This window comes from Panthera onca, chromosome D1 (assembly GCF_046562875.1).
Source record: "Panthera onca isolate mPanOnc1 chromosome D1, mPanOnc1 haplotype 2, whole genome shotgun sequence".
NCBI lineage: Eukaryota > Metazoa > Chordata > Mammalia > Carnivora > Felidae > Panthera > Panthera onca.
This window is the reverse complement of record NC_138348.1, coordinates 101,268,761-101,293,700: the sequence shown is the minus strand read 5'-3', so window position 1 is coordinate 101,293,700 and position 24,940 is coordinate 101,268,761. Positions and strand designations below refer to the sequence as shown.

At 46.4% G+C, this 24,940-nt stretch overlaps 1 long non-coding RNA gene across 2 annotated transcripts in view; it reads right to left on the bottom strand.

Moving 5' to 3' along the window:
* LOC132660899 (uncharacterized) overlaps nucleotides 1–24,940 on the bottom strand; it is a 183,018-nt gene that overhangs the window by 1,026 nt on the left and 157,052 nt on the right. For both annotated transcript variants that reach the window (XR_009601955.3, XR_013550029.2), the window contains one exon: nucleotides 12,656–12,854. This is a non-coding gene — a long non-coding RNA (uncharacterized LOC132660899). The remainder of the gene's footprint in view (nucleotides 1–12,655; nucleotides 12,855–24,940) is intronic.

Below are 24,940 nucleotides of genomic sequence, written 5' to 3'. Positions count from 1 at the left end.
TGTATTTGTTCATTCATCAACTCAACAAATGCACTTTTTTTCAAAAAAAGAATCTACTATTTTTTTTAGAAATATGCCAAGGGCAAAAATGATTAATACTACTGCTGTCTTTGTCCTTAGGGATCATATGTCTGTTGACTGAGGGAAGTCAGTGCATTGCTCTGAGCTTGAACATCACCATCCATCAAATGGAAGTTGTAACACCCAGCCTAGGTCCTCTGTACGGTTGCTTAGAGGTGCATGTGAGATGACAGAGGGCAAAATGCTCTGGCAAAGCTCTTTTGCAGGAACCATAAAAGTGAGCAGTATTGGGAGTATGGCTTTAGTTCAGAGACAATATGGCTGAGTCACCAGGGAGCTGACTTAAACCCCTTTCCCTTCTTCCTTGGCCTTCCTTCTCCCCTTACTCAAGCTCTAAACAGAGACTTCATCTAAAGAGAACCATCCCATGCCAGATGATAGAAGGGACAACAGAATTTCCGGGTGGTCCTCTGGGCCCACGGACAGGAGACCTGCAGTCCAGGGTGCCAAGGAAACCAGGTTGTTTTGGAGTGAGTCAGAAGCAGACATGTAGGCTAAAAACAAGGGACTTGGCCCCTTTCTGCATCTCTGCAGTGGTCACGCACCAGCTGAGCCCAGCAGTTCCTGGTTGTGTCGCAATTTTAGGAAACCCGCAAATCTGGAATCTCAACATAGCCCCCCAGCCCCTGCAACCTACTTGATGATTCCTGGTCATGGTGACTTCTGGCTAATAGTGTGCTATCATATAGACCAATGGGCCCAAATGTTGGAATTAGGACCTCAAAAATGATTCTGATAACCAGAAAACTTGACAACCTCATATATAGACAGTCCACATGGGCCCATATCTTGTCTCTCTCTATATACAGATCATTTATATATAGTTCATATATAGATATCTATATGATATATAGGTACATACACACACATTAGGACAGAGCACAGGATAGACATTTAATAAATGTTTGGTGACTGAGTAAATAAATTCATTGAAATATATTCAAATACATTCAAGGAAAGCACAATGAGTGGCAAAGGTCAGACATTTCTTTAGGATTGGAAGCTTTCTAGGAACCAGTTATATCTGATTATCTTTCTGGCTCTCTACTGTCAGGGTACAAAATTGAGAAGCCCAGAGTTGAGCTTTATGAGCTCTTTGTTAGGTTAGTTTTGAATAAATGGAGCTCTGCTCGCATTGCCATAAAATAGAACTTGGTGTAAGAATGGTCTATCTTGTTTCTTCTCTCACTGTATTTTATTCTTATTATTGTAGTATCAGTAATAACAATAATAGTAAATGCTCTTGCTTGCGTTTTCTCATTTTCTCATTAGGGATCTTATGAAAGAGATTGGGAATTATTATTCCCACTATACAAATAAAAAAAAAAAAAAACCTCATGCATAAAGGGGTCATATATCTCACTTTCCCTGCAATCAGCCAATTGGAAAATGGCAGCATCAGACTCCTGACTTGGAATCTGATGTTCTTCGTACCATTCCAAACTTCCAAAACCACCGCGGCAGATCTGAATCCAGTGACCTCCCACATATGTCATTCCAAATGTGAACACGCAATGACTGGAATCATTCACGAAGCACCAGGAAATATTCCTTTTCCAAAGAATCCCATTTTATAAAAGCTCTTCGTTTTATGTAGGATCATTAAGAGGTTGAGTAAGACAGATAACATAAAGAATCACTCCCTGCTAATTGAAATGCAGGCAAATCATCTCTGAAATGATAATGTAAGCTAATAGGAAAAAGGAATTTGTTTTAGAAGAATCCGGTATGTATGTGACTTTTCGGAAGTAAACCCGGCACTAGAAAGTCAGGTAAGTGTGTACACCAGACTTCGGCAGGAAACGCAGTCCTGAACTGAAAATAAATTCACAAATAAGCTGCTTCTCCTTTCTTTTCTCCCGGAGCTGGGTCCTTGTGTTGTCAGAACATTCCAGCATCCCAGCGACGACACTCAGTCAGACCATGGGCTCATGTATTTTCAACGAGGCAGCTTGAGCTGAAAGAAACTTTCAATGGAGTCCAACAAAATGAGCACAGCCTTAGGCTGGACCAAGATGATACCCAAGGAATGAAAAATGATGGCAATTTTCTGAATATTCCAAACTGGTGGATTGTGAAAGTGTCATTCACTTCACATACAAGCATAATGACTGAATATTTAGGCTGACCTATTACCCTAAATATTTTAAGCAATGCCTAAATTCATGACTTTCCTTAACTCCTGCTCATTTGGGGCAGAACTGATCAATTACTTCATCCTAAAGTCAATTTGATTAAATAGCCCATCAATTCAGTTTAACATCTGGCTGTTCCAATGAATGGGCTCACTGACAAAACAGACCAATAATCTTGAGGATGGGTCTTGGAACCAGTAGAGAGATAGGGTAGGAAGTAGAAGTCACCAGCTTCCCAATGTGGGGCCACTTGCTATAAAGCAAGAGCTGATACAGACATGAACAGAATAAAGGTACCCTTTACTCACTATGTGTTTCTGGGGCCCAGATAGATGGACAGTTCTTGTCCCTGGAGAACCTGGCTGCCTCGTGGAGCAACCTGGCTCCCCACCAGCACCCTCTCCTCCCCAGACCACAGGCATCCAGGTCCCTGTCAGCTCTAACAGGGGGTGGGGATTGGTCAGGCCGTTCATTGGTTCTGAAGTTTCTACTACTTAAACCAATTTGTTAGGTGCTTCGTGATTTACAGCCACAGTGGAAAATGGGGCTGGGTATTGATTCTTGGCCTTTTCTATTGCAAATGGGCGTAATGTTTTATAGTATGTCAGAATAATAGCAGTGGGCACTCTATCAATGTCAAATGTTAAAAATGATCAGCTATTGTGATGTAGGAGATTAAATATGAAAGCTTGATGGGTATATAAAAGTGAAATGGCAATAATAAAGGGATTTTTATGTTCGGCTCATTGCTCTCTGGAATCCACCTGGGGAGCTATTAGAGCCAATTGTGCAGATCAGTGACATATCACCATGGGTTAAAGGACGGGACAGGTGCACCCCTTCCCAGGTGCTGTTCAGCCTGGCAAAGTGAAATGGGAGAACCCAAGTGGAGAGACCAGAGTTCATCTGGCCCTACCTTTGGGAGCCTGAGTGCAACTTCTAGGTTAACCAGGAAGGGAAGGTACAAGGTGACAGAGGCCAATCAGAAATGCCACAGGTCTTTATATCCCTCCAAACACTAAAGTCCGCCTAGAGAATTCTTCCTATTCTTTAGGGTCTCTGGAGGGATGGAAATCCCATTCTATACACCTAAAGAAACTTACAACCGGAAGAGATCTTGTAGGTCACCTTGAATAGTCAACCTTCTCTTTTAAAGCTCAAGGAACTGAGGCCCAGGGAAGTAAAGACATATGCCCAAGGTCACACAACCATTGAGTGCTGGGGCTGGACCAAATCCAGCTCCAGGCTGGAAATGTCCTCACTGTAGATCAGCATTGCCCAATAAAAATATAATGAATGCCCTATATGTGGCTTTAAATATTCCAGTAGCCACATTTAAGGAGTAATAAGAGACAGGTGAGATTAATTTTAATATTTTCTATTCAACCTAACATAGGCAAATTAGTATCCTTTTAACATGTCACCAACATAAAAAGTGCTGAGGTAGTTTACATTCTTTGCGTCATGCTGAGGCTCTGGGTCCATTTTACAATGACAGCACATCTCAGTTTGGAGTAGCCACACATGCTTGTGCCTACCATGCTGTATTTGCATCTCTACACCGAGGTATATGAGGCCAGGGCAATGTGCGCATATCCCCTGGAGAGGCAGGGAGGGCCTAGGCGAGGGCATGCGTACTTTGAAAAGGCAAATAAATACTACGATACGCTTGGAAACTTTTAAAAACCTGATTCATAAGCACAAGCTACATACAGATAGTAAACCCTGACAAAATCTTAGGACACCCTGAAGACTGACTGTCTGTCACGTTATGAGTCTTCTCAGGGAGGTATGGAAGGTGAATTAGAGTTTCCGGGCGTTATTAGGGGTCTGTGTTTGCCAAAAATGAGCATGAACTTATAGGCTAAGAAACATGCCAGCCCTTTGGGGCAGAGCAGTTTCTCAGATGACGTTGTTGCCACCACAATATAAGTTACCGAATGCGTTTCCTTAGAGAACCAAACTCAGTACCTACAGAGTCTCAAGTGGAGGTGGAAGCCTGAGACTTTATGTAGGACGCCGGGGAACCCTCGAGGCATCCACCTGCCTGAGCCGTCCGTGTGCCTCTATCAAACACGCAGGGGAGCAGCAGCCTAGCCCCGTGTGCAGGTTGGCCCATCTATGCCCTGGCACGTCCACTGGGGATGCCCAAGGGAGGGGGGGAAAGTCATAGCTCCCAGCTTTAAGCTGGAGATCTGGCTAGCGGGGCCCTGGAGGTCACCCCCTGGCCAGCAGGCGGGGAGGCAGGAGCCGGGGGAGAGCAGAGATCAGGATGGGATGCCATGCGGCTTTGTGTTGCCATTACCAGGAGCAAGCCAAGCATGTAACGCACATAAAGCCAGCCTGAGAACTAACACCAGGTCCCTTTCAGCCAGAGACAGCTTGTCACTCTGACAGCTATCAAGCCAATCAGAAGGGTAAATTAAGGCATCCTTTTTTTTTCTCTTTTTTTTTTTTTTTTTTTTTTTTTTTTTCCTGAGGAGCAAGGGTTAGTTAAAATGCTGATCTCCAAGTGACAGGTTTCTGAGCTGAGAGTGAACTGTCACCGCTAGAGCCTCTCAGGAGGAGCATGTCAGGGAAACCAGCAGGCTCCTTATAGACCTGCTTGCTCCCTAAGGGCATCCCGGCTCAAGTCACACAGTCTGATCTGCCTCCTGGGACCAAGAGGGTGAGAGCACCAGCCTGCACCAGCTCGTACTGCAGTGGGATCCAGGGATCAACTTTCCATTTTGGTGGAGAAACCCCTCCTTCTTGCCCTCACGGCAGCATTAATAATTAAGCGGGTGCTTTAATGATGTGGATGTCTCGCTACGGGAGCAACACCGAAATACGCACAGAGGCACACACCCTCGCGTGTGTACATGTCTTCTGGAAACCAGACATCAAATCATTAAAAAAAAAATTATCGTAAGCAAAAATTTTAAATAAAAACAAGGGATGTATGTGTGCTTAATTACAAGAGGACTTTATTAGCCGGTGCTAATTAAAGCATGTTTTGGCATCTGACGAATGTCTAAAATTACCCATTTTTGTAAATAGTTTTGACGCGAGTAATTTGTTTAAAGCTAGAACTTGGTGGAAAAGTTCAAGCAATTTTATTTTTGCCTGGGCAGCACATTATGCGATGTCAAGGGGGATAATTAACGATTAGTGGTTTAATGACAGCAGCACATTCATTATCCTGGTTCCAGCTGCCACCAGGACTTACATGCTGGGTACCCAAGCTTGCTCCACCCCCAGCTCCATGAGAGCTGACAGTTGAACCCATTTCACAGATGGGCATCGCCAAGGCCCAATGCCTGCCCTCTGGTCTTCCCAAGATCCCAGAAATGTCCTAAATGGACACTCCCTATGCCTCACGGACAAGGGGCATCTTCCGGTCAGCACTGTCTTCACAGACCCTGCCTCTTGTGGGTGTCCCAGGGCAGCAGACAGGCCCAATTCTGAGCTCCGTGGTTTGGTCCCCTCTCCCAGGAGCACCGAGCCCGACCCAGAGAGCAGTGGCTCCTTTCCAAAGCTAGGAAGGCCGTCACCGATCCTTTCACTGGCCCTCGCCTGTTGGCTTCCTCACCTGTTCCAGTGCCTTCTTCTCACCCCACCAGGGCGAAAGCAGAGCTAAGTAGTTATCCACACACAATCCAGGCCTTTCAGAAAAAGGAAGCCTCTACATTCAAGCCCAAATGAAATACACTGGCTGTGCGAGCAGGACCATATCCTCCCAGTACCGTCCTGTGCCTTGGTTTTTATGTCTCCCCAGAATGGTTCAGTGCCCTGCTCTGAACAGCAGGCTTTTTGTGGGGGGGGCAGGGAAATGGACTGATTGACCTCATGGGGCTCCGTTCAGTCTGTAAATCTGAGACAAGAAAGGGTCACTTCCTAGTCAATACAGAGGCTTGCCTTTACTGTTCTTAACCCAGGCATACTTCCTGGAGGCAGGAAGGGAGACTCAGAAGAAGATCGCAACATACAGAACATTCTCTGTTTCGTCACCCGGCCCCACAGAGGAATCCCCCTCCTTCTTTCTCTCTGTTTTTTTTTTTTTTTTTTTTTCTTTTTTCTTAAACCAAAGTTTGAAGGCAAATCCACTGTGGGCTGAAGGAGGCACTTTAAACTTCACTTGCTTCCAAGTTTAAATGGGAAGACTTGACAGGTATGCTAATGCTCCTCTATTAAGTCTGCAGAAAATGACATTAAAGGTATTGGTTAAAGACACGGCTCAGTGTTTGAGCAATTTAATGAAGTGTTACACACAAGCTGACCTTGTAGAGGGAGAAGCTCGCGGCTCTCTCAGCGTTTCGGGAGGCCCTGGCCACTCTGTTTGACATCTGAGCTTAACACCAACCCCAGACTCATTACTGTCTGCGAGGTTCTGGGAACCGCCAAGGGGGAGACCGGCCTTTGCTTGTAAAGTCCAGTGACAGAAAGGAGAGGTAAAAATACAGGCTCCTGATCCTCAGCTGTGTGAGGCCAGAGGTGCCGGTTTGAATGACATGTTCAGTTTTCATAAACATGGGCAGTGGCCCCCTGGGGGAGCCAGACAGGATAAAAGGAGGGGTTCTCGGAGTGGGCAGAGTGGACAGGGTCAGCCGAGTGTAAAGGCCAGAGCTTCTGGCTGGCATCTGATAGCCAGGTAAGCTGGCAGAGCTCTGAGGGGGGTCTCTGCCAGGAGAGCGGGCAGCCCCACAGAGAGTCCAGGAAGAGCTTGCCCGAGCCATCGGTGGCACTACAGAGATGTGAACCCCTAGGAAGGGGGGGTCCCCAAGACCCCTAAAGCAACCTCACTCACTCACCAAATCATTCATTTGTTCATCAAACGGTATCAAGCCCCTGCTATATATCACTTCTCTCTCCAACCGCACCCCATTCGCTATGTTTTACCCATACTGGTCGGCCAATTCCTAGAACATTCGAAGCTCCTTCCCACCACAGGGCCTTTGCACACACTTTCCCCTCTGCCTGCAATGCTCTTCTGAGATTTTCATAAGGATAGCCATTTTAAGCCTTCCAAAATCAGTTTATCTATACTCTTATCAGAGAGACAGGTGCGCAGCTCATGGACAAGTGTAAGACCCCCAGGTCTTGCTGGGTACACGACAATGAATAATTGTTACATTGATGATACTTATAATCTTTTGCTTTTGAGTAGCTCATTATGCCTGTCAAAGTTCTCTCATATGTTATCTCATTTGAGGTTTCTAGAACCTCCTAAGGCAGAAGGGAGGTTTGCTGGCTATACTTATGTAGAGGCAAGTAACCTGAGGCCAACAGAAGCTGCGAATGTCCAGAGAGACAGGGCTGGACCCACCCAACATTCAGGTCATCTGACTCCCAGAGAAGGGCTGTTTTCTGCAATGCGGTGCATCCACATTTAAGGGCCAGGCCTGGAATGCAGGTCTCAGAGCACCTCGGCTTGGGGACATGCAGAGGGTGAATGAGCAAGAGCATCAACCAGAGCAGTGTCTCTTGCGTCACACATGCACATTGCTGGCAGCTGGAGACACGCAGAAGGGAAGCCCCGCCTGCAGGAAGCCTTTACACCCACGCTGAGCTAAGGACCATGTGTAGAGTCTTGGACAAGTCCCTGCTGATCTATACTGTCCGTTCTCCCTGCTCCTTATCCCCTTTGGTCTCTGCCAACAGCTGCCGCCTCCCACCCCTGTGTCAGCGGAGTTGGCTTATGCAGAAGAATTCTTTGGAGGAAGAGCCACAATCCAGGCCTTATAGGGGAGAAATTCATTGATCAATGAACATTTGCGGCGTCCCTCCTCTGTGTCCTCCCCTCTGTTCAGGCTCTAAAAATAATAATTGACATTATCGAGTTCCTGCTCATGCGGGTCTGTGCTCAGCCACTTACACATGCTGTGTGCCTCCACTGTCACCACAGTGCTGTGAGAGGTACAGTCACAGGCAAGGAAACCAGGGATCCAAGAGGTAAATTATGGGTCTGAGATCACACGGTAACAGGTGGTTCAACCAGGTTGTGGACTTGGGGCTGCCTGACTCGGGGTCAGAGAGAATCAGGGTCCACAGAGTCCTGTGCACGTTGTGGCGGGTGGGAATGATGGCCTTTGGGGGTGTGTAGGGAATGCACCAGCCAGGCAGCTGCACAGAGTGGTGTCGCTGACTCCAGAGACCAAGGGCTTCCCGCCACAAGATTCCATCTCCTCTGGCAGTCCCTCCGGGTGAGCCCCTTGCAAAACAGCCAAAGCAGAGTATGGCAGACCTCATCTATTGCTGGGCTGTGTGGTGCAGACACGAGCATGGCCCCTTCAGAAAAGAAGGTTGGAGTAGTCACAGAGGGAGGGCTTCATGGAGAAAGCAGAGTTTGAGACGCCAGATCTCAGATGGGTGCTAATCACCCTCTACTTCACAAGCATCTAATGATAACGTTATCACGGTCATTATTGTGAATCATTTCGTTGCAGGTCGCATCGTAGGTACATGACATTATTATCACATTTCATTCTTACAACAACCCTGTGAGGTAGGTAGATGAGTGAAGCCTGAAACTCTGCTCTTTCCTAAGCTGTTCTGATGCCATGTCCAATGTGATACAGCAAAGAGAATAAGGGCTTCGGGCCTAGCAGACCCACATTTGAATCTCATAGGACTGTTGTGTTGTGAAACTCCAGGAAAGGTCGGGGTTGCGAGAGTAGTCAGCAATAGGTACAATATACACGTGGCACACACAAAACAAAAGTTAAGGCTAATGAGCAGTCTTGTGGTTGGATTGTTGAGCCTGGTAAAAAAAAAAAAAATGTTGACTTAATTATTCTCACTGGTAGCAGGTGAGATTTTCGAGGACTTAGGGCAGTGGCTGAACGAGCAGGCATTAGCTCCAAACACCTGGGTTCAAATCCTAGCTCCGCTGCCTGTAAGCTGTGCGACCTTGGGCAAGTTCAACTGCGTTACTTTGGTTGCCTCCTTTTGAAAATGAGGACAACTACAGCATCTCCTTATAGGATTGGTTTGAAGATTAGAATTAACACATGCAAAATGCTCAGGGCAATGCCTGCCCTCCTGTAGTGCATAATGTGTTGGCTACTATTAACAATTCTGAGTCTTTTTGTTGTACGCCCATTCTGCACAAGACGCTGTGGCAAATATGAAAATGAACCAGGCCTAGTCTTGGCCTTGGATGAGCACTCAAATAATTAACATAGCCCAGAAGGGGGTCGGGTGCTGTTTGTGAAGGACAAGAAAAGCATTTATAGAATGATACCAGTCCTGATGGGATGGGGTCCATGATGGAGAAAGAATTTGAGCTGGTGCTTGAGGATAGGGCAGGATTATATAGACTGGGAGGGGGGTCACAGGTACCGTTCTCACCACCTCAGCAGCCATCAGTTAGTAGGGTGTCTCATGTTCTCTGGGTGACACCCGCCAAAAGGAGAAAGAAGTCCATCCAACTAACATTGCCCTTTAGCACAGTGGGAGTCTCCATGCTATTCCCAGTGAAGAGCTTTCTGGCGTTTGCACGAACACAAGCCCATTCTTGTTTTCATTTTGGAGCCCTTGGGCAGACCCAGCCTTAGCCCACTCCACCCAGGCCTTCTGCAAAAGGAAGTGCTCAACTGACACGATGGCACCCACACTCTTGGCTTTGAGTCCACAGCTCAGGCATGACTGGAAGTGGGACTTATCGGAGAGGTTTCTGGAAGGCAGCGGGAGCTGGAAGCCTGGGGCCCAGTCCTGGATCCCACGGGGCGCCCCCAGACCAGGAGCACCTGTACCCTTCTCTTCCTGCTCCTTTCCTGCTCTCTACAACCATTCTCTTCTTGGGTCCTTCCTTGCTTCTACCCCTTTCTGGTTTTGCTTTCCTTTCCCCCCTCAGACGCCCCCCCCCACCTTCTTTCCTTCCTTCCTCTTGGTGAGTGCCATTTCTGGGATTTACTTAAGAACCCCTTGTGCACCCCACAACCCTACACTCCAGCATCTTCGTGCTCAACCCACTTCATGAGCCTGAGGCTCACCTTCCCTTTTTCCTGGAAGGTGGACAGATAACACGGCTGGAGCCAGAGCAGAGAGAGAAAGAGGAGGAGGAATAATCCTCAGACCAGGAGGAGATAGGTTCTTCTCCTAAGGAGGAAAAAGAAAGCCAGGAAAGAATCCACTCACAAACCTTTTGAAGGGACGTGGAGGAAAGTGGAGAGATTTTTTTTCCTCTTCTCCTTCAGGAAAAAAAGCTTTTAAAATAAATAGCTGACAGTGTCTCTTATTTGAGTAATTCTTCGGTGGTTATAAATGTGCCACTCTAGAGTGCTTTATTTAGAAGTTAAAAAAAAAATGTATTCTCCAGGAGAGAGCTCAGCATCACCCAGGAGAGCAAGGCTCACTCTCCTCCCGGCTCTCCTGATGCCCAGGCTCAGACATTCATATATTCTCCTATAATCTGATCTACGTTCTAAAAATTAAAAAAAAAAAAAAAAAAAAAAAAAAAGAGGAGAGACATCTGGTTCTCCCACACATCTGACATTTTCCTTTATGCCTGGTTTAACTTCTTTATGACAGCCTGGGTTCACTCCATTGGAGAATTCCTCTCTTCAAATGAGCTTCGTGTTCTATGTTTGAAAATTTTTCTTTAGACAAACCTGGTAATTTTTCAAGTTAAAATGTGTACACTTGAAGCACTTAGGAAGTTTAAGGATCCATCTGATCGGCACATGAATCTGAGGTTATTCATGCTAAAGTCCCATATCTAACTGCACTCTTAAAAAATAATAAAAAGCAAGTGACATATTTTTACTTGTTTTCAAGTGAAAACCCCCAGACTGTCAGTTTTCTAAGTAATTGATTAGTATCTCTGCACACTCCCCACTTTTCCCTTGACGACACGTAGTTGTGCGGCTGTTCCTGGAGTGCACCAGGCAGCTCATCTTGGAGCAGGAAAGGAAGACAGGGCCCATGAGGTGAGCTTCCTCTTCTCAGTGGGGAGACCGATGTCCCCCCTGGTGGTTCATGTCTGCTGCGTCCAAGGCCAGGGGCTCTTTGCTGGGCTGATGTCTGGCTCATTGACTTCTGGGCTTGTGCAGTGTCCTAGAAAAATGTAGACTTTGGAGCCCAGAACCTGGATTTGACTTGCCCTTTGCTGACTGAATCACCTTGGAATGCCTGCTTGACCTCTTGGTGCCTCTGGCTTTTTCATCTATGGAAAGGTGTTAGTGAAGATGTAGAGTTGAATAGTATGGTATAGTATGGTATAATATAGCATAGTACAGTAAAGTACAGCATAATATAACCCTGTGGGTTATACTAAGTGCTCAGTAAACAGTATGTCCCTGTGTGATTTTGTTTGTTGGTTTAACATGGCAGGAAGCCAGATTACTTAATAGCCCACCTCCTTCAGACCCTTAAGTAGGCCAGCCAGGGGCAGAATGTAAAGTTCAACCCCTCATTCCTATTTCATCATACCCTGAGTTCCAGAAAGAACTTTGGTTATGGTAAATGTAAAGGGATAACAAACACCCCCTCTGCAAGCTGTGCCCTCCCTTAACCACCTGCTCTGAACTTCAGGGCCATCTAGGAACCACAGAAACTGCATTCCTTGCTCGTGTTATATACATTGTGAGCTGGGCACACCGATACCATATACAGAATTCTATCCATCAGTGTCATATAGGTCCTTTTACCTCTGGTTGTGCTCATAGTGTGGTCCCTAGACCACCAGCACTGGCATTGCCTGGGAGGTTTTCAGAGGTGCAGATTCTCAGACTCCCATCCCAGACCTACTGAATCATAATCTGCGTTTTAATGAGACCCCGGGGAATTCATATGCACGTCAGAGTTGGAGGAGACAGTCCCCGACCACAGCAATATTGCAGGAACCCAGACCGCCTCAGAAGAAGGACCTTCCATCTACCATCTCCCACTGCTGGGGACCTGGAGTATGTACCCATAAAGTGCCACCAGGTGACATGAGCTCCTGTAGTGGTGGTTGGTTCGTGTAGACACCCTTCAGCCTCTTTTCCTTTTGTTTCTCTAACACGTGCTGTGTATGACAAGGCACAAGGTTTGGGTGGAATCATCTAGGCAAGGCCTGAGGCTAACAATCGGAAGTCTTCCTGAGTCGTGAGCTGATACTCGGAACGTATCACCATGGTTCCTTACATCGCTACGGCACTTAAAGCTTTGCACATACCACATCATTTGATGCTCAGAGTACCTGGATGCTTGAGGGGGCAGGTAGCTATCCAGAGAAGTAAAAGAATCTGCTCAGAGCCACCCGTGAGTAGATGGTGGGGTGGTGGGCAAGGACTCTGGTGTGGCTGGTCTGCACAGCGATTTATAAATTTGTGCTGCTTAGAGGAACCCCGGATGAAATTTGAAGGGGCTTCTTCCCCTGGAGGATCTGTGGGTTCTGGAGATATTGAACAGAGGTTTGCAGCCCAATCAATACTAAATCAATTAGTTTAGCCTTCCAGATAGCTCTGTGTACTCACCCAGGGCTGGAGACTCGACTCCCGGCGTGGAGTCAAAACTGCCGATGCCAGTCACCAATCAGCCTGCAGCATTGATTGAGCACCCACTGTGGGCAGCACCCCACGCCAGGCAGTGCAGGGCAGGGGGCAAGGGGCACAGCAAATAAATGTGCTTTTGGAACTGTGAAGGAGGAAGGTGTCCAGAACGCTGTTCGACGTTCTGTAGAGAGAGAGATATGTCCAGTCAACGTCTGCTTGAGTTTTGTGCCAGCAAAATAAATTGTCTCAACAGATGAGTTTGTATGTTTTCTTTTGTTAGGAAAAAAAACCCCAAAACTATATAACTCAATGAATATCCGTCCTTTGCCTCAGCTGCCAGCAAATCCAGAGTAAATCTGCCCAAATGGTATAATCTACTCATTTCAGGAGCCTGAGAATATCTACTGTTTCTACATCCCTTCAAGGCTCTGCTCTGTTCCTTTTGTTTTGTGTTTTGGTGTGGAAATCACTTTGAATCCTTTTCTGGTAATAGATAGGGCATAAACACACACATACAACATTACTTCTGTGTGGTACAGGAAAGGCGTGCAGCAGTTTCCTGAGGTGTCTGATATGGGGCCTTAGAACTGGGGAGTTGGGGGTCTCAGGCATTCCACCGATGGGACGGGCAACAGTGCACACACCCTTCCTCCTTCCTGGGCCCCGATTGCCCCATTCACAAAACAAGGAGGTTAGGCTAGCTCCAAAATCCTGCCAGGTAGGTGAAAGGGAGGAATAGCAAAAGGACAGGTGCAAGTTATTAGAAATGCAGAGAGAGTGAAGAGCATGAGCATGCTTTGGCATTGCATTCGAGACAGAAGCTCTCCTGGAGCTTTGAACCGGGTGTGTAAATCAAACATTAGTGTACGTGTCTTCGCGGGGGCTGGGGGGAAAGAGGAGAGAGGCTATTCAAGCTGTAGCAGATGAAAGAAAGAATGGCCACAGACTGTTCCCCTCTGGTTCTGATGCTGAGTCCAGAAACTGTTTCCCCACTCCTTGACCTGAGTAGGTCATATGACTAATGGCCTGAGTGTACCCATATGACTTTGCCCAATGTGAACAGGGGCTTGAAAACTTACGCACACTTCTGGCGTTGCCCTGTCACTGTTTTTGGAGCACAGTTTCCCAGACTAGCCTGTTAGATTGTGACAGACACATGGCCCGGTCACCCTCATGGCTTTAGCCAACCACCAGGGGTGTGATGGGGCCGGCTAGGCCAGTCTCCAGTCAACCCACCTGCACATCAGTGAGCCCAGCTGAGATCAGCCCAGCCCAGCCCAGCCCAGCCCAGAATTGCTCTGAAGAATTGTGATCGAAGGAAATGGTGATTGTTTGAAGCCACTAAGTTTCGACGTGGTTTATTACACAGCAAAAGCCAACTGCTAACCCCAGTTGGCAGGGCATGTCTATTTGAAGACATCAAATCCTAGCTGGGGGAACCTGCTGGGGAGAGAAGGTAGGTGGGGACTTTTTCTCTCCATTTGCAAAGCTGGATGACTTCACACCCTCCCAACTCTTATCCCTGTCCCCATTCTTTTTTTTTTTTTTTTTTTTCCCTCTTTTTATCCATCATGCTTCCAGCAGGGGAAGGAAGCAGACGTTCCCACTCTTGGTGCTGCATACCTGCTAAAGGGAGAGAGGATTAGTTGTGGTAGACCAGCCAGGGAGCAGGACGCCCGCTAGATAATTAACCCATCCTCCTACATACCTTGGCTTCCAACAAAAGGAGCTGTACAAATCGACCCAACAAAATTATCGGTGCTAATCTCCCAGCCCCTCCTTCCCGCTGTCCCTCTCCTGGCCAGCACCTGGCAGGGCTGTTAAGCCATCACATTCTACCCCCCCTCAACCCCCAGCCCTGTCCCCACTCTCCTTTTCTCTCTTTCTCAAGTTGTTACCGCACAGGCATCACGGAAGGAATCAAACAGGGACAGGTCCTATTGTTCAGCAAAGAGGCAAGAAAAAAAAATAATCAAAAAAGCAGGGGACTTAAAAAAGACCAGAATTATTTCTCAAATAGAATGGGAAAATCTAACATGCCTTATCACTAAGGAGAACAAGCACTGTGCAAACGCCCAGGCCTCTGACTGGCATGCCGCTTGTTTTGAATAGACGCATGACATTGTCAAAGAGCCTGCCATTGTGTTGCTGAAAGGCACTTGCAACATTGCATAAAAATCAGGCGTTCGTGTCACCCTCAGACTAGTCAAAGCTGCTGTTTCTTTCTTTCTTTCTTTCTTTTTGAAAGAAGAAAGAAGGAAAATAAGAAATGTCCCCAGAATAAGACCTTAAAAGCCAGATAAATGTTATTTTTGAAAGACACTAGGAAACTGGGCACCCAAGCAAAGCTGCGAACGGAAGAGGTATTCCCTTTGGAAAGGGTGCCCGTAGGGCAACGGGGAAGTCAGAAGCCGGCGTGAGATTGGACGCATGGCTTCTCCCGGACTTTGAATTCTTCAGGCTAGACTTGTTGTCCAGTACCTTCTGGATTTGGCCAACTCTCTTGCTGCCCTGATTATTTCCATTGTGAGCTGTTATATAATTTACACGTTTTGTTTTCCAAAACCCCTATAGCGTCCTTCTCATCTGTCACTTCTTGGGGAGGAAATGAAGTTTCAGACCTTTGGAATTCCAGAGGGATCTAAACTTGTCTCCGGGAACTGTGCTTATCTCCAGCCACCCTTAAACCATGCTGAGGAACCCGGAGGGAGCTGACCAGGGCTGTTCCTCAGACACCCCTCTACACTGCAAACAGCCTGCAGCTTTCACCGTATTCGGCGACTGTAGATAAAGAGTTTGATTGTTCTCCTGGTCAAATAGGTAAGTTCTCCCCCATGGAACTTAGAAAAGTTATCAGAGAGAGCATGGCATGTTCTGTCTGGTCACTGCACCGAGAGACAACTGTTCCCTGTTTCCTAACGGCTTACTGCAGGAGAAGGTGAGATTCTGGCGTCTCTGGAGAAGTTAAGAGATTTGCACGTGCACGTAAAGCCCGTACTGTGCTCTAATCGATTGCCATCCCTTACAGTCTCACAGATGCCACATTTAAGAAGAGGGAAGAATTTAACTCCAATATTGATTTGATTTGTCATGCTTCCTGTGGGGAAGGGGGCAGGCTGGGAAACCAGTTCTGGGTGGGCAGTCTGGCTGATGGATGCTCCCTAATTGCAAGCTTTGATTAGTTCAGCTGCTTCTAGATTTCTGGCTGTTAACAAATGGCCCTTAGTCTGTGCCTGCTGTCCTCAAAGAGAAGATGAGACGCTTCTTTGCACCTAAGAGCTGCCCCTAACGGGCTGCCAGCTCCCTCTCACAGACCAGTAAGTGTGGAGGAAAGAACTGTGAACTCCCAGCCTGCCGCATACTCTTGGGTTAGCCATCGAACCACCTTGGGTTAGCTTCCTCATAGGTAAAATTGACTTCATTTTATTTATTTATTTATTAATTATTAATTTATTAATGCCCCACAGGTTCCAGAATGGATTTAAGGTGGCTTAGCTGTAAAATGAAGGGATTAGGCTAGGTGATCCCTTCTGGAGTATCCTCCCAGCTCTAGGATGCTCTGACAAGCCTGCTTCCCACTTGACTTTGTAGTGTCCGCAGTTCAATTCCAAGTTTGAGGGATGCCAGCTGCCCCTCAAGTATGAGTGATTCAGAGTCACGGAGGGACTGTGGGACTGCCTGGGGGGACGTGTGCCTCCCGCTGTGGTAACACTTTGTACTCAGGGTTTCACATCAGCACACCAAATTCTGTATCAACACAATTCCCACTCACCTTTAATAGCAAAGAGTTTATACATTGGAGCAATTTCCGAGTAGTTCCCTACACGTAATAATTCTTTTTTAAATCCTCAGCAACATAATACGCCCCTTACTGACTCTCAGCCCTGTGGCTCAGCCCTGTGGCATCCCACAGCCCTGCCCATCACTCACAGGCCACCAGAGCCTGAAGTCTGAAGAGTCAGTTTGGGGCACTTCCTTCTAAGAGAGACGCTGACAAACGGAGGTTTGTTGTGAGGAGTGTGATCAGGGAAAGAAGGGTGTGGAAGAGGTGCCTTATGGGGAAAATTTGGTGAAGCTGGGAAAAGAGGAGGCTTCCCATTTGCAGAGCTGTCATGACAGAGAGGACATGGAGGTGCTCAAGCTGCCCCATCGGTGGGATGGGGTGTCTTGGGAGGTGGTGAACCAGAATCACTGCAAGTATGAAACAGAGGCCAGGTGGGCACCTGCGCAGGGCCTATGGCAGGAATAATGCCTCCTTTGGTTCATTTCAGCAAATGGTTGTTGAGAGGACCCACTAGGAAGCAGGCTCTGCCCTGAGGTAGGTACAGTAGGAGATGCAAAAGTGCATAGCTCCTCACTATTAATTAGAATTCTCCGGGTTACAAGTGACAGAAACCAACTGGAGATGTTAGTCAAAACTATGGACATTTATAAAGATGCAGGGACGACTTTACATAAAGGGACAGAGAGATGTTGCTGAAGCAAGGCAGAGTCAGGTCCTCAAACACCAGCAGAGTTCAGATTTTTGCTCCCTTCTGCACGTCTTTTGATTCTCCTTCTCTCCTTCTCTTCAGAACTAGCTTTGTCTGCTTCTCCTGTCCCTGAAGTTGAGAACATGGCGGTTGACATATTGTAGGCTTAGCCTTCTCTCTCTCCCAGGTCCTCATTTTCCAGAAAGGGACACTAATTGGTCCAACTTGGGCCAGTTGCCCAGGTACTTGTTACTGACAAGCGTCGTTCCTGGAGGGCACTGCTGTCACCTATGGATTGGACTTCAGTCGAACAGTTGGCAGAAAGAGGACAGAGATGAGAAAAGAAAGCAAAGAGTGTCCACCACAAAGGCACAGTTCTTGGACTCAAGGAGATTATAGTCCAGAAGGGAAAGCAGACACATAAACCATGAACCTTAGTGTAAGGCCAACTGTGGCACATGCTAGAACAGAGATTTGTGGTCCAGATGGTGCACGGGAGGGAGGAATTCTGATAGACAGAACCAGAAGGCTTCATATGAGAGAATTCCATATGAGAGCATTCCAACACGGCTAGTTTTCTGGCTTTGTTGCCACTGGTGGTGATAGTGGTGGTAATGAATTTTTAACCCCACAAACAAAAAATAAATACATTCTTCTTATTAAAAAATTGACCATCTTCTCGTAGTTAATCATGATATACATATCCTTTTAGACTATGGCCACAAATTTACATTGATGTAAATGTCTTATCCTATAAAATATATGATTATTTTGCATATGTTTTACATAAATAAAATCCCATACATATTGTTATCTTACAGCTTCCATTTTTCACTCAATAATACCTCCTGGAGAGCTACCCATAATAGTATATATTAGAACCAATCCTATTCTTTTCAACTAATGCATATTATTCTGTCATATGACTACAATGCAATTTATTTAAAGATAATATAATTTATTCCTCAACTGATAGGAATCTGGGATGTTTTCCATTTCTCACTTAAAAAAATACTGCAATGGACATATTTGTACATACCTCTTTGTGCAATAGTACAACTGTTTCTCTAGATACAGAGAAGTGAAATTGCTGGGGTATAATATATGCATACTTAAAATTAAAAGGAAGTTGAAAAATTGGACTCCAAAGCAGCTGACCAAATTTCTTCTCTACCATCAGTGTCTGAGAGTATGTTTCACAACACTCACACTTGACAAATATTTACCATTTTTGTGGGTTAAAAGGGGCATCTCACTGTTGCTGTGATAATCATTTTCATGGATTATGGGTGTGAATATCCTCACTTGGCCCTTCCAGATCCACTCCCCACATCTCTCTACCCCGTTCTCTAAGAACTGGCCTGAAGGACTATTCCAACAGGCTCCTTGTCCTTCATCTTCCAGCTGGATTCAGCCAAGAGAAGGTTCAGACGACAGGAGGAGAATGAAGGTGAGGACTGTATTCCTTCGTTTCCTTCTCTGCCAGGTCCCAGTGGGTTAACGCACGCTGGACAGTTGCTGTCATCAGCTCTCTCCATACAGTACTCCCAGATTTCTACTCTTTGTCTTGGACCTTCAAGCCTTGAGGTGGCAACAGCTTCCAGTTTATCAAATTCTGCGTGTCTCTGGCGTTGTTTTGCTATTTGCTCTATCAGTTATTGACAGGAAGTTGTTAAAAACTATACCTGTGGATTTCTTTATTTCTGCATTTAGATTTGTCAATTGTCACTTTATATATGGGAAGCTCTGTTGTTATTAGGTACATAGACACTTAAGATTATTTAGGGTTTTTTTTTTTTTTTTTTGATGGACTGACCCACCATTTAATGTCTTTATTTCCAGTAATATTTTAGTCTCAAAATCTGTTTTTTTCTGATAGAAATATAGCCATGCCTGCTTTCTTCTGCTTATTCTTTGCAGTTTACATCTTTTATTTTCAACCTGTCTGTGCCTTTATATTTGAATATTTTAAAACACCATACAGTTGGCTTTTTAATGCTTTTTGGAGGAGGAGGACATACATGCTATTTTATTGTGGTAAATATATATAACACAAAATACACATGGTATAAAACTATTGGCCCAGGATCCCTTGTCTGTTTATTTAAATCTGGTCCACACCTCTATAAATGGTCCCTTTATTAAACTTTCTTCAAATTGCCTAATTTCACCCTCTATTTCTTGCTGGGGCCTTGAATGATAAAACCAGTGAGGTTGAGTATCTCTTTGGGTTTCTATCAACCATATTAATGTCTTCTGTGAATTTCCTGTTCATATCTTCTGCCCACCCTTTTAGGGGGGTAATCGTCTTTTTCTTGTTAGAGTGACTCCTTAATTTGTAAGCTGTCTTCACATAACCTCAATACATATCATCTCTTGTCTGTTATTATATGTTGAAAATATTTTCTTCAAGTGTGTGTTTTACGCTTCCAACTTAGTTCACAGCATCATTGTGACAGCTAAGTTTTAATTTTTTTTGAGAGAGAGAGAGAGAGACAGAGAGAGAGTGAGTGGGGGAGAGGAAGACAGAGAGGGAGAAAGAGAGAGAATCCCAAGCAGGATCTGCACTGACAGTGCAGAGGGGTTTGAACTCATGAAACTGACAGATCATGACCTGAGCTGAAGCCAAGAGTCTGACGCTTAACCAACTGAGCCACCCAGGCGCCCCTTAATTTTTGATATAGTTATATTTATCAATCTTTTCATGCTGTGTCGGGGGTCAGCACAGTTTCTAGAAATGGCCAGACAGTAAATATTTTCACTTTCATGAGATCTACTGTCTCTGTCATAACCACTCAACTCCCATGGTAGCACAAAAGCAGCCCAAAACAATGCATACAACAGATGTGGCCGTGTCCCTATTTTTACATAAAGATAGGTGGTGGGCCAACCCCTGCTCTATATATTTTGCATATTTTCATTTATTTAGAAGGCCCTCCTTCCCCTAAGGTCATAAACAAATTGTCCTATAGTCTCTTTTAAATATTATGAATATCTTTATGCTTTGGTTTTTAAGCTATTTGGAATTGATTTTTGTGACTGGTAGAATCTACCTCTATTTTTCCCCTAATGAATAGTCAATTGTCCCACCACAATTGATGTGAAATGCCACCTTTATTTATTTACCTGACAAATATTTATTCAGTGTTTACTATGTGCTAGAGTTGGTATTCTAGTCTTTCAACCTGCTTACCTATTTTTGAGTCAATACCACAGAGTTTTACTATAAATATATATAGTATGTTTGATATCTGAGAGAGCACATCTCCTTTCCTTTTTCTTTCTTTTAATTATCTTGATTTTCTTGATATTTATGTTTCAATATGGATTTCAAAATTAGCTTGTCAGATTCTATGAAAAACCTTATTGGGATCTTGATTGGAAGTGCATTAAATATTTATAGATCTATTTGGGGAGAATTGACATCTTCGCAATATTGAATCTTCTACATCAGGAGCGTGGTAAATGTCTTCATTTTTCCAGGTTTCCTTTTATGACAATAATGCCTGGCATATTCTTAGCAGAAAGAAGACTTGTTTCTCTGACTTGTTGGCTAGGCCTGTCAGAGTAGCCTCAGATTGACAGGTTAACTTTGTACTATCTCAAACTTTCCTTCTCATTTTCTAGGACCCTCTAAGGAAATCAGTGTAAAGTCAGTTGATGTGTAAGAGACTTTCTTATCCTAGGATTTTTCTTCATCTCTAAGAAACAGGGTTCCCATTGGTACATACAACTCCAGGCCATTTGGTAAAATAGTTCCTTTTATATTCAGGGTGTCAGGAATCATGGGAAATCTTCTGGGGTTAGGTATTTAAGAGGACATGATCATGCATGTAGTGTCATCAGCTAAATGTAGTGATTTAAAGACTTTCGACAGACAGGTCATGAGTGATTACCGTGAGCCAGGAACTGTGTTAGCTGCTGGGGCACACAGAACAATCCAGTCCCTGGATAATGAGCTTGCAGTCCAGGATTGGAGGGCAGGGCTACAGGTCACCAACACGTGAACAAGTAATTTGTCCTCTTAGGACAGTGCACACAGGAGACTATGAAATCCTAGCAAAGGAGACTTAGCCCACCTGAGATTCGGCAAAGGCTTTCTGGAGACGATGATGCCTAGGCTGAGTCTTGATGAAGAAGTAAGATTAAGCCCAGCACAGAAAAGTGGGATGGGAACTCCAAGGAGGAGGAGAAGCCTAAGCGAAAAACACTGAGGTGTGAAACCTCCTGGTGTTCGCAATAAAGGAATTCTGAGCAGTTTAGCATAGCTAGGGAATACGACACAGCGGAAAAGGCAGAAGGTAGGAATCAGGAGAGAAACAGGAATCACAGAGCACCTGCCAGTGCCTCACAGAGTGCAAACTTTTTTTTTCTGTGAGCAGTTGGGAAATATGGAGTTTTTCTTGGAGCCTTGTTAGAGATGTTTAAGTCACCCACCAGCTGAGTACAGATGATGGATTTAGTGAACATAAGACCAAAGTCAAGGAGACCATGAGGAAAGGAGTTCAATAGCCCAGTGCAAAGGGGAGGTTGATCTGAACCAGGGAGGAAGAAAGGGGCCATGTCTCCAGTCAGCCATGCGGCACTGTGGTTAAGAACATAGACTGCAGTTGGTGAGCCTGGGTTCTAGTCCCTATTTCCAATAGAGACTTGGACAAGTTTTTTTGGCTGCTCTAAGCCCCGGTTGCTCATCTCCAAAACAGAAATGATCATAGCTTTATTCATTTGCCGGGAGGACCAAATGAGAGAAATGCCCAGCCCAGAGCACCTGCTCCATCAACCTGATGGACACCAGCAGCAGTAAGGGCAGGAAGTTAAGGGCAGGAACAATGAATGAAAATGTAGTTGCCATGTGGGTCCTACAGGGGACAGATCTGGTAGACGGGAAAGAGCATCCTCTCTTGCATTGCCCACCGTGATCTTTGCTTATGGGGGTTTTGGCAGGTCTAGAAACAGTGGCTTTGGGGTATGGTGATTATATCCAGTGCTCTTGGATAGCACGGAGGCCTGGACTTATAGGAGGGAAGGCAAGTAATCGGGCCCTTTCTCATGAATCACAAGGGACCAGGAGAGCCAGGCCCACGTGGTGGTTAGGGTGGGCAGGAAATGGGAGTCAGGCTGGACTGGGGGTGGTGGGAAACCATGAAATTTGTCACATAAAACTTAGATTTGGATCTTGGCTCTGACACAATCACCTGCTCCGTTACTTTGAGCACATCTTAGAATTGCTCTATGCCTCAGTTTCCCCACTCGTAAAAAGGGAAGAACTAACCACGGTGTGTAAAAGCTTACTTCACCTACTTGTAAAATGCAAAGGAGATAGTGGAGGTAGAGGCACTATTAACTATAAAATGGTGTTTAAATGTTAGTTATTTTGCTAAGTGAATGTGGGGCCCTGGGGCGAGGCTGGGTATCCGGGAGCTGCTCCACACCACAGCCCAGCAAGCTTCAAGTCCAGGAAAGAATTCAATTATTGCAGCGTGTAATTTTCTGTTTGCAAAGCTCATATTGTGTATGTAATTGAATCAGAATAAAGAGATCCAAAGGCTGCGGGCTTGGGATAAGGCTTTGGAGCTGGACTCCAATGAAGCCAGGCTGCGGAGGGGGGTGGGGGGCTAGCTGGGGCGGGGTGGGGGGCACTGGCTGGGAGCGAGAGGGAGGGGAGAGGGCAAGGGGAGCAGAGGGCCAGGCGGGTCCTGGAGCAGGAGCATTGTCCCTCTATTTGCTTGGTTCCCCCAAGCCTTGTTCCCCCAGGGACACAGAGGCTCTTGGCTTGGAAGGCATCTCCAGGTGTCACTCGCCCTTGGCTGGACATCTCTTTTCTCTTCTGCTGGCATGAGAAGACTGAGCCGCTCAGGTCTGAAGGCTCTTTCCTTCCCACTCAAGCTGCCCTCTTGCATCCTTCTCACTGCCTTCTCTACCAGAGTGCATTTCAAGCCAGAAGGTACCTCTTTAAAAAAATTTTTTTTAATGTTTATATAATTTTAAGAGAGAGAGAGAGAGAGAGAGAGAGAGAGAGAGAGAGAGAGACCATGAGTGGGGGAAGGGCAGAGAGAGACGGAGATACAGAATCCAGAGCAGGCTCCAGGCTCTGAGCTGTCAACCCAGGGTCCGACAAGGGGCTCCAACTCACAGACTGTGACATCATGACCTGAGCCGAAGTCAGACGCTTAACCGACTGAGCCACCCAGGCGCCCCTAAGCCAGGAAGGTACCTCTTGAGAAGGCACGCCAGAAGCCAGGTCAGGAGTCATGGGGTGATTTGGGTCAAGTGACTAAGGGTCCTCGTAGGCCCCAGGACTGTCCCAGTTTGAGCTCTGTGGACAACGCCTCAATTCTGGGAACATCAGGTGGTTGATCTCCCTAATTGGGAGAGAGAGACAGGATTTGAAAACAACGAACAGTGAGACTCAGGGCTTCTGGACACCAAACAGCCTCCTCTTAGATGTGCTCAGCCAACATTCTCCCCAAGGCCCGGAGACGACACCCCTCCCTATGCAGGCTCTGGAGGAGGACAGAAAGGCTGTGGCTTTTCTGAAGTCGGTGCTGCTGAAAGGAGGAAGGGAAGAAGAATCTACTCCCCCCTCCTATTGTCTCTGAACTGGTCTGTCCCCAAGGCCCGGCCCCTCCGTCCCTGCCTACACTGACTGCTCTCAGTGGTCCTGCATCCTACAGCCAGTGCCCTGCCACCCTGTCTCCAACTCCAGCCTCACACGCTCTCTGTCTTCCCCGACAGTGCGCCACACTCCTTCTCTTCTTCTCTAACCCTGGGGAAAGCGAGTGGGATTTGGCAGTTGGTCCAAGCCAGGGGAGACTAAGGATTGGATTCGAGCAAAGAGCCAAGAGCAGGTCGGAGACCAGCTGCCTGATGACATTTCCTGAGCACTAACAAATCTGACTCCAAGACAAACAGCCGGGGAGAGACGGAGACTGGCGGCAGGCTCACAGAACGGGAGGCAGGGGAGAGAGGAGGAAACGGGGACCTGGGAGGAAGACAAAGTGAGAAAAAAAAAAAAAACACAGCACACCCAACCCAATGGCCCAGAATCTCTCCCACATCTGCAGAATCAGAAACACTTATTAATAGCCAGCAAAAGGCAAAGAGGAAGTGTCTCATTGTCTGCCGCTGTCATTCCTCACTGTGACGAGCACTTAAAATGTCAAGACCCCTTTCAGCAGCTACGCACAAGCAATCAGGCCCTCTCATCGGTCACTGCGATTTCGCAGCCGCTGCCTTTCGTCCCCACGACTTATTTCCACGCTGTGTTTGGAGACAAGGCGTGTGGGATCACATAAACAAACCCTGTCTTTGGGAAGGACGGCCTGTGCGCAGGGGTCCAGGGAGGCAGGGGAGGGCTGGACTCGGGGGAGGAGGCCACAGCCTGTCTCGCCTACTCCGGGACATGGGAGAAAAGGTCGTCAGGCGGACATTTGGAGGATTGGGTCTGGACAGGGGGTGGGGGCTGGGCGCCGAAGGTTTTCCTTGCTCTGGGAGGTTGGGGGCAGTCAGCTGCTATGGAAAGGAGATTCCATATCAGCCGTTTAGGCAACCAAGGCCTGTTTTCTGGAGGTGGGGGTTCTGGTTGACCATTGTCTCTTCTGAGGGTCAAATAAGACAAAAAGGGCTGGACTTACAGCAGGTAGGAATTAGGTGGGATAGAAGGCAGGACCTCCTGATCCACAGTAATAGCTAGATCCACAGGAAGCCACACTGGGCTGCAAAAAATCACTTTCCCTGAGGATCTTTGCCTGCTGTTACAGTCCCTCTACCTCATTCTCTTGGGTGGAGTCCTGAC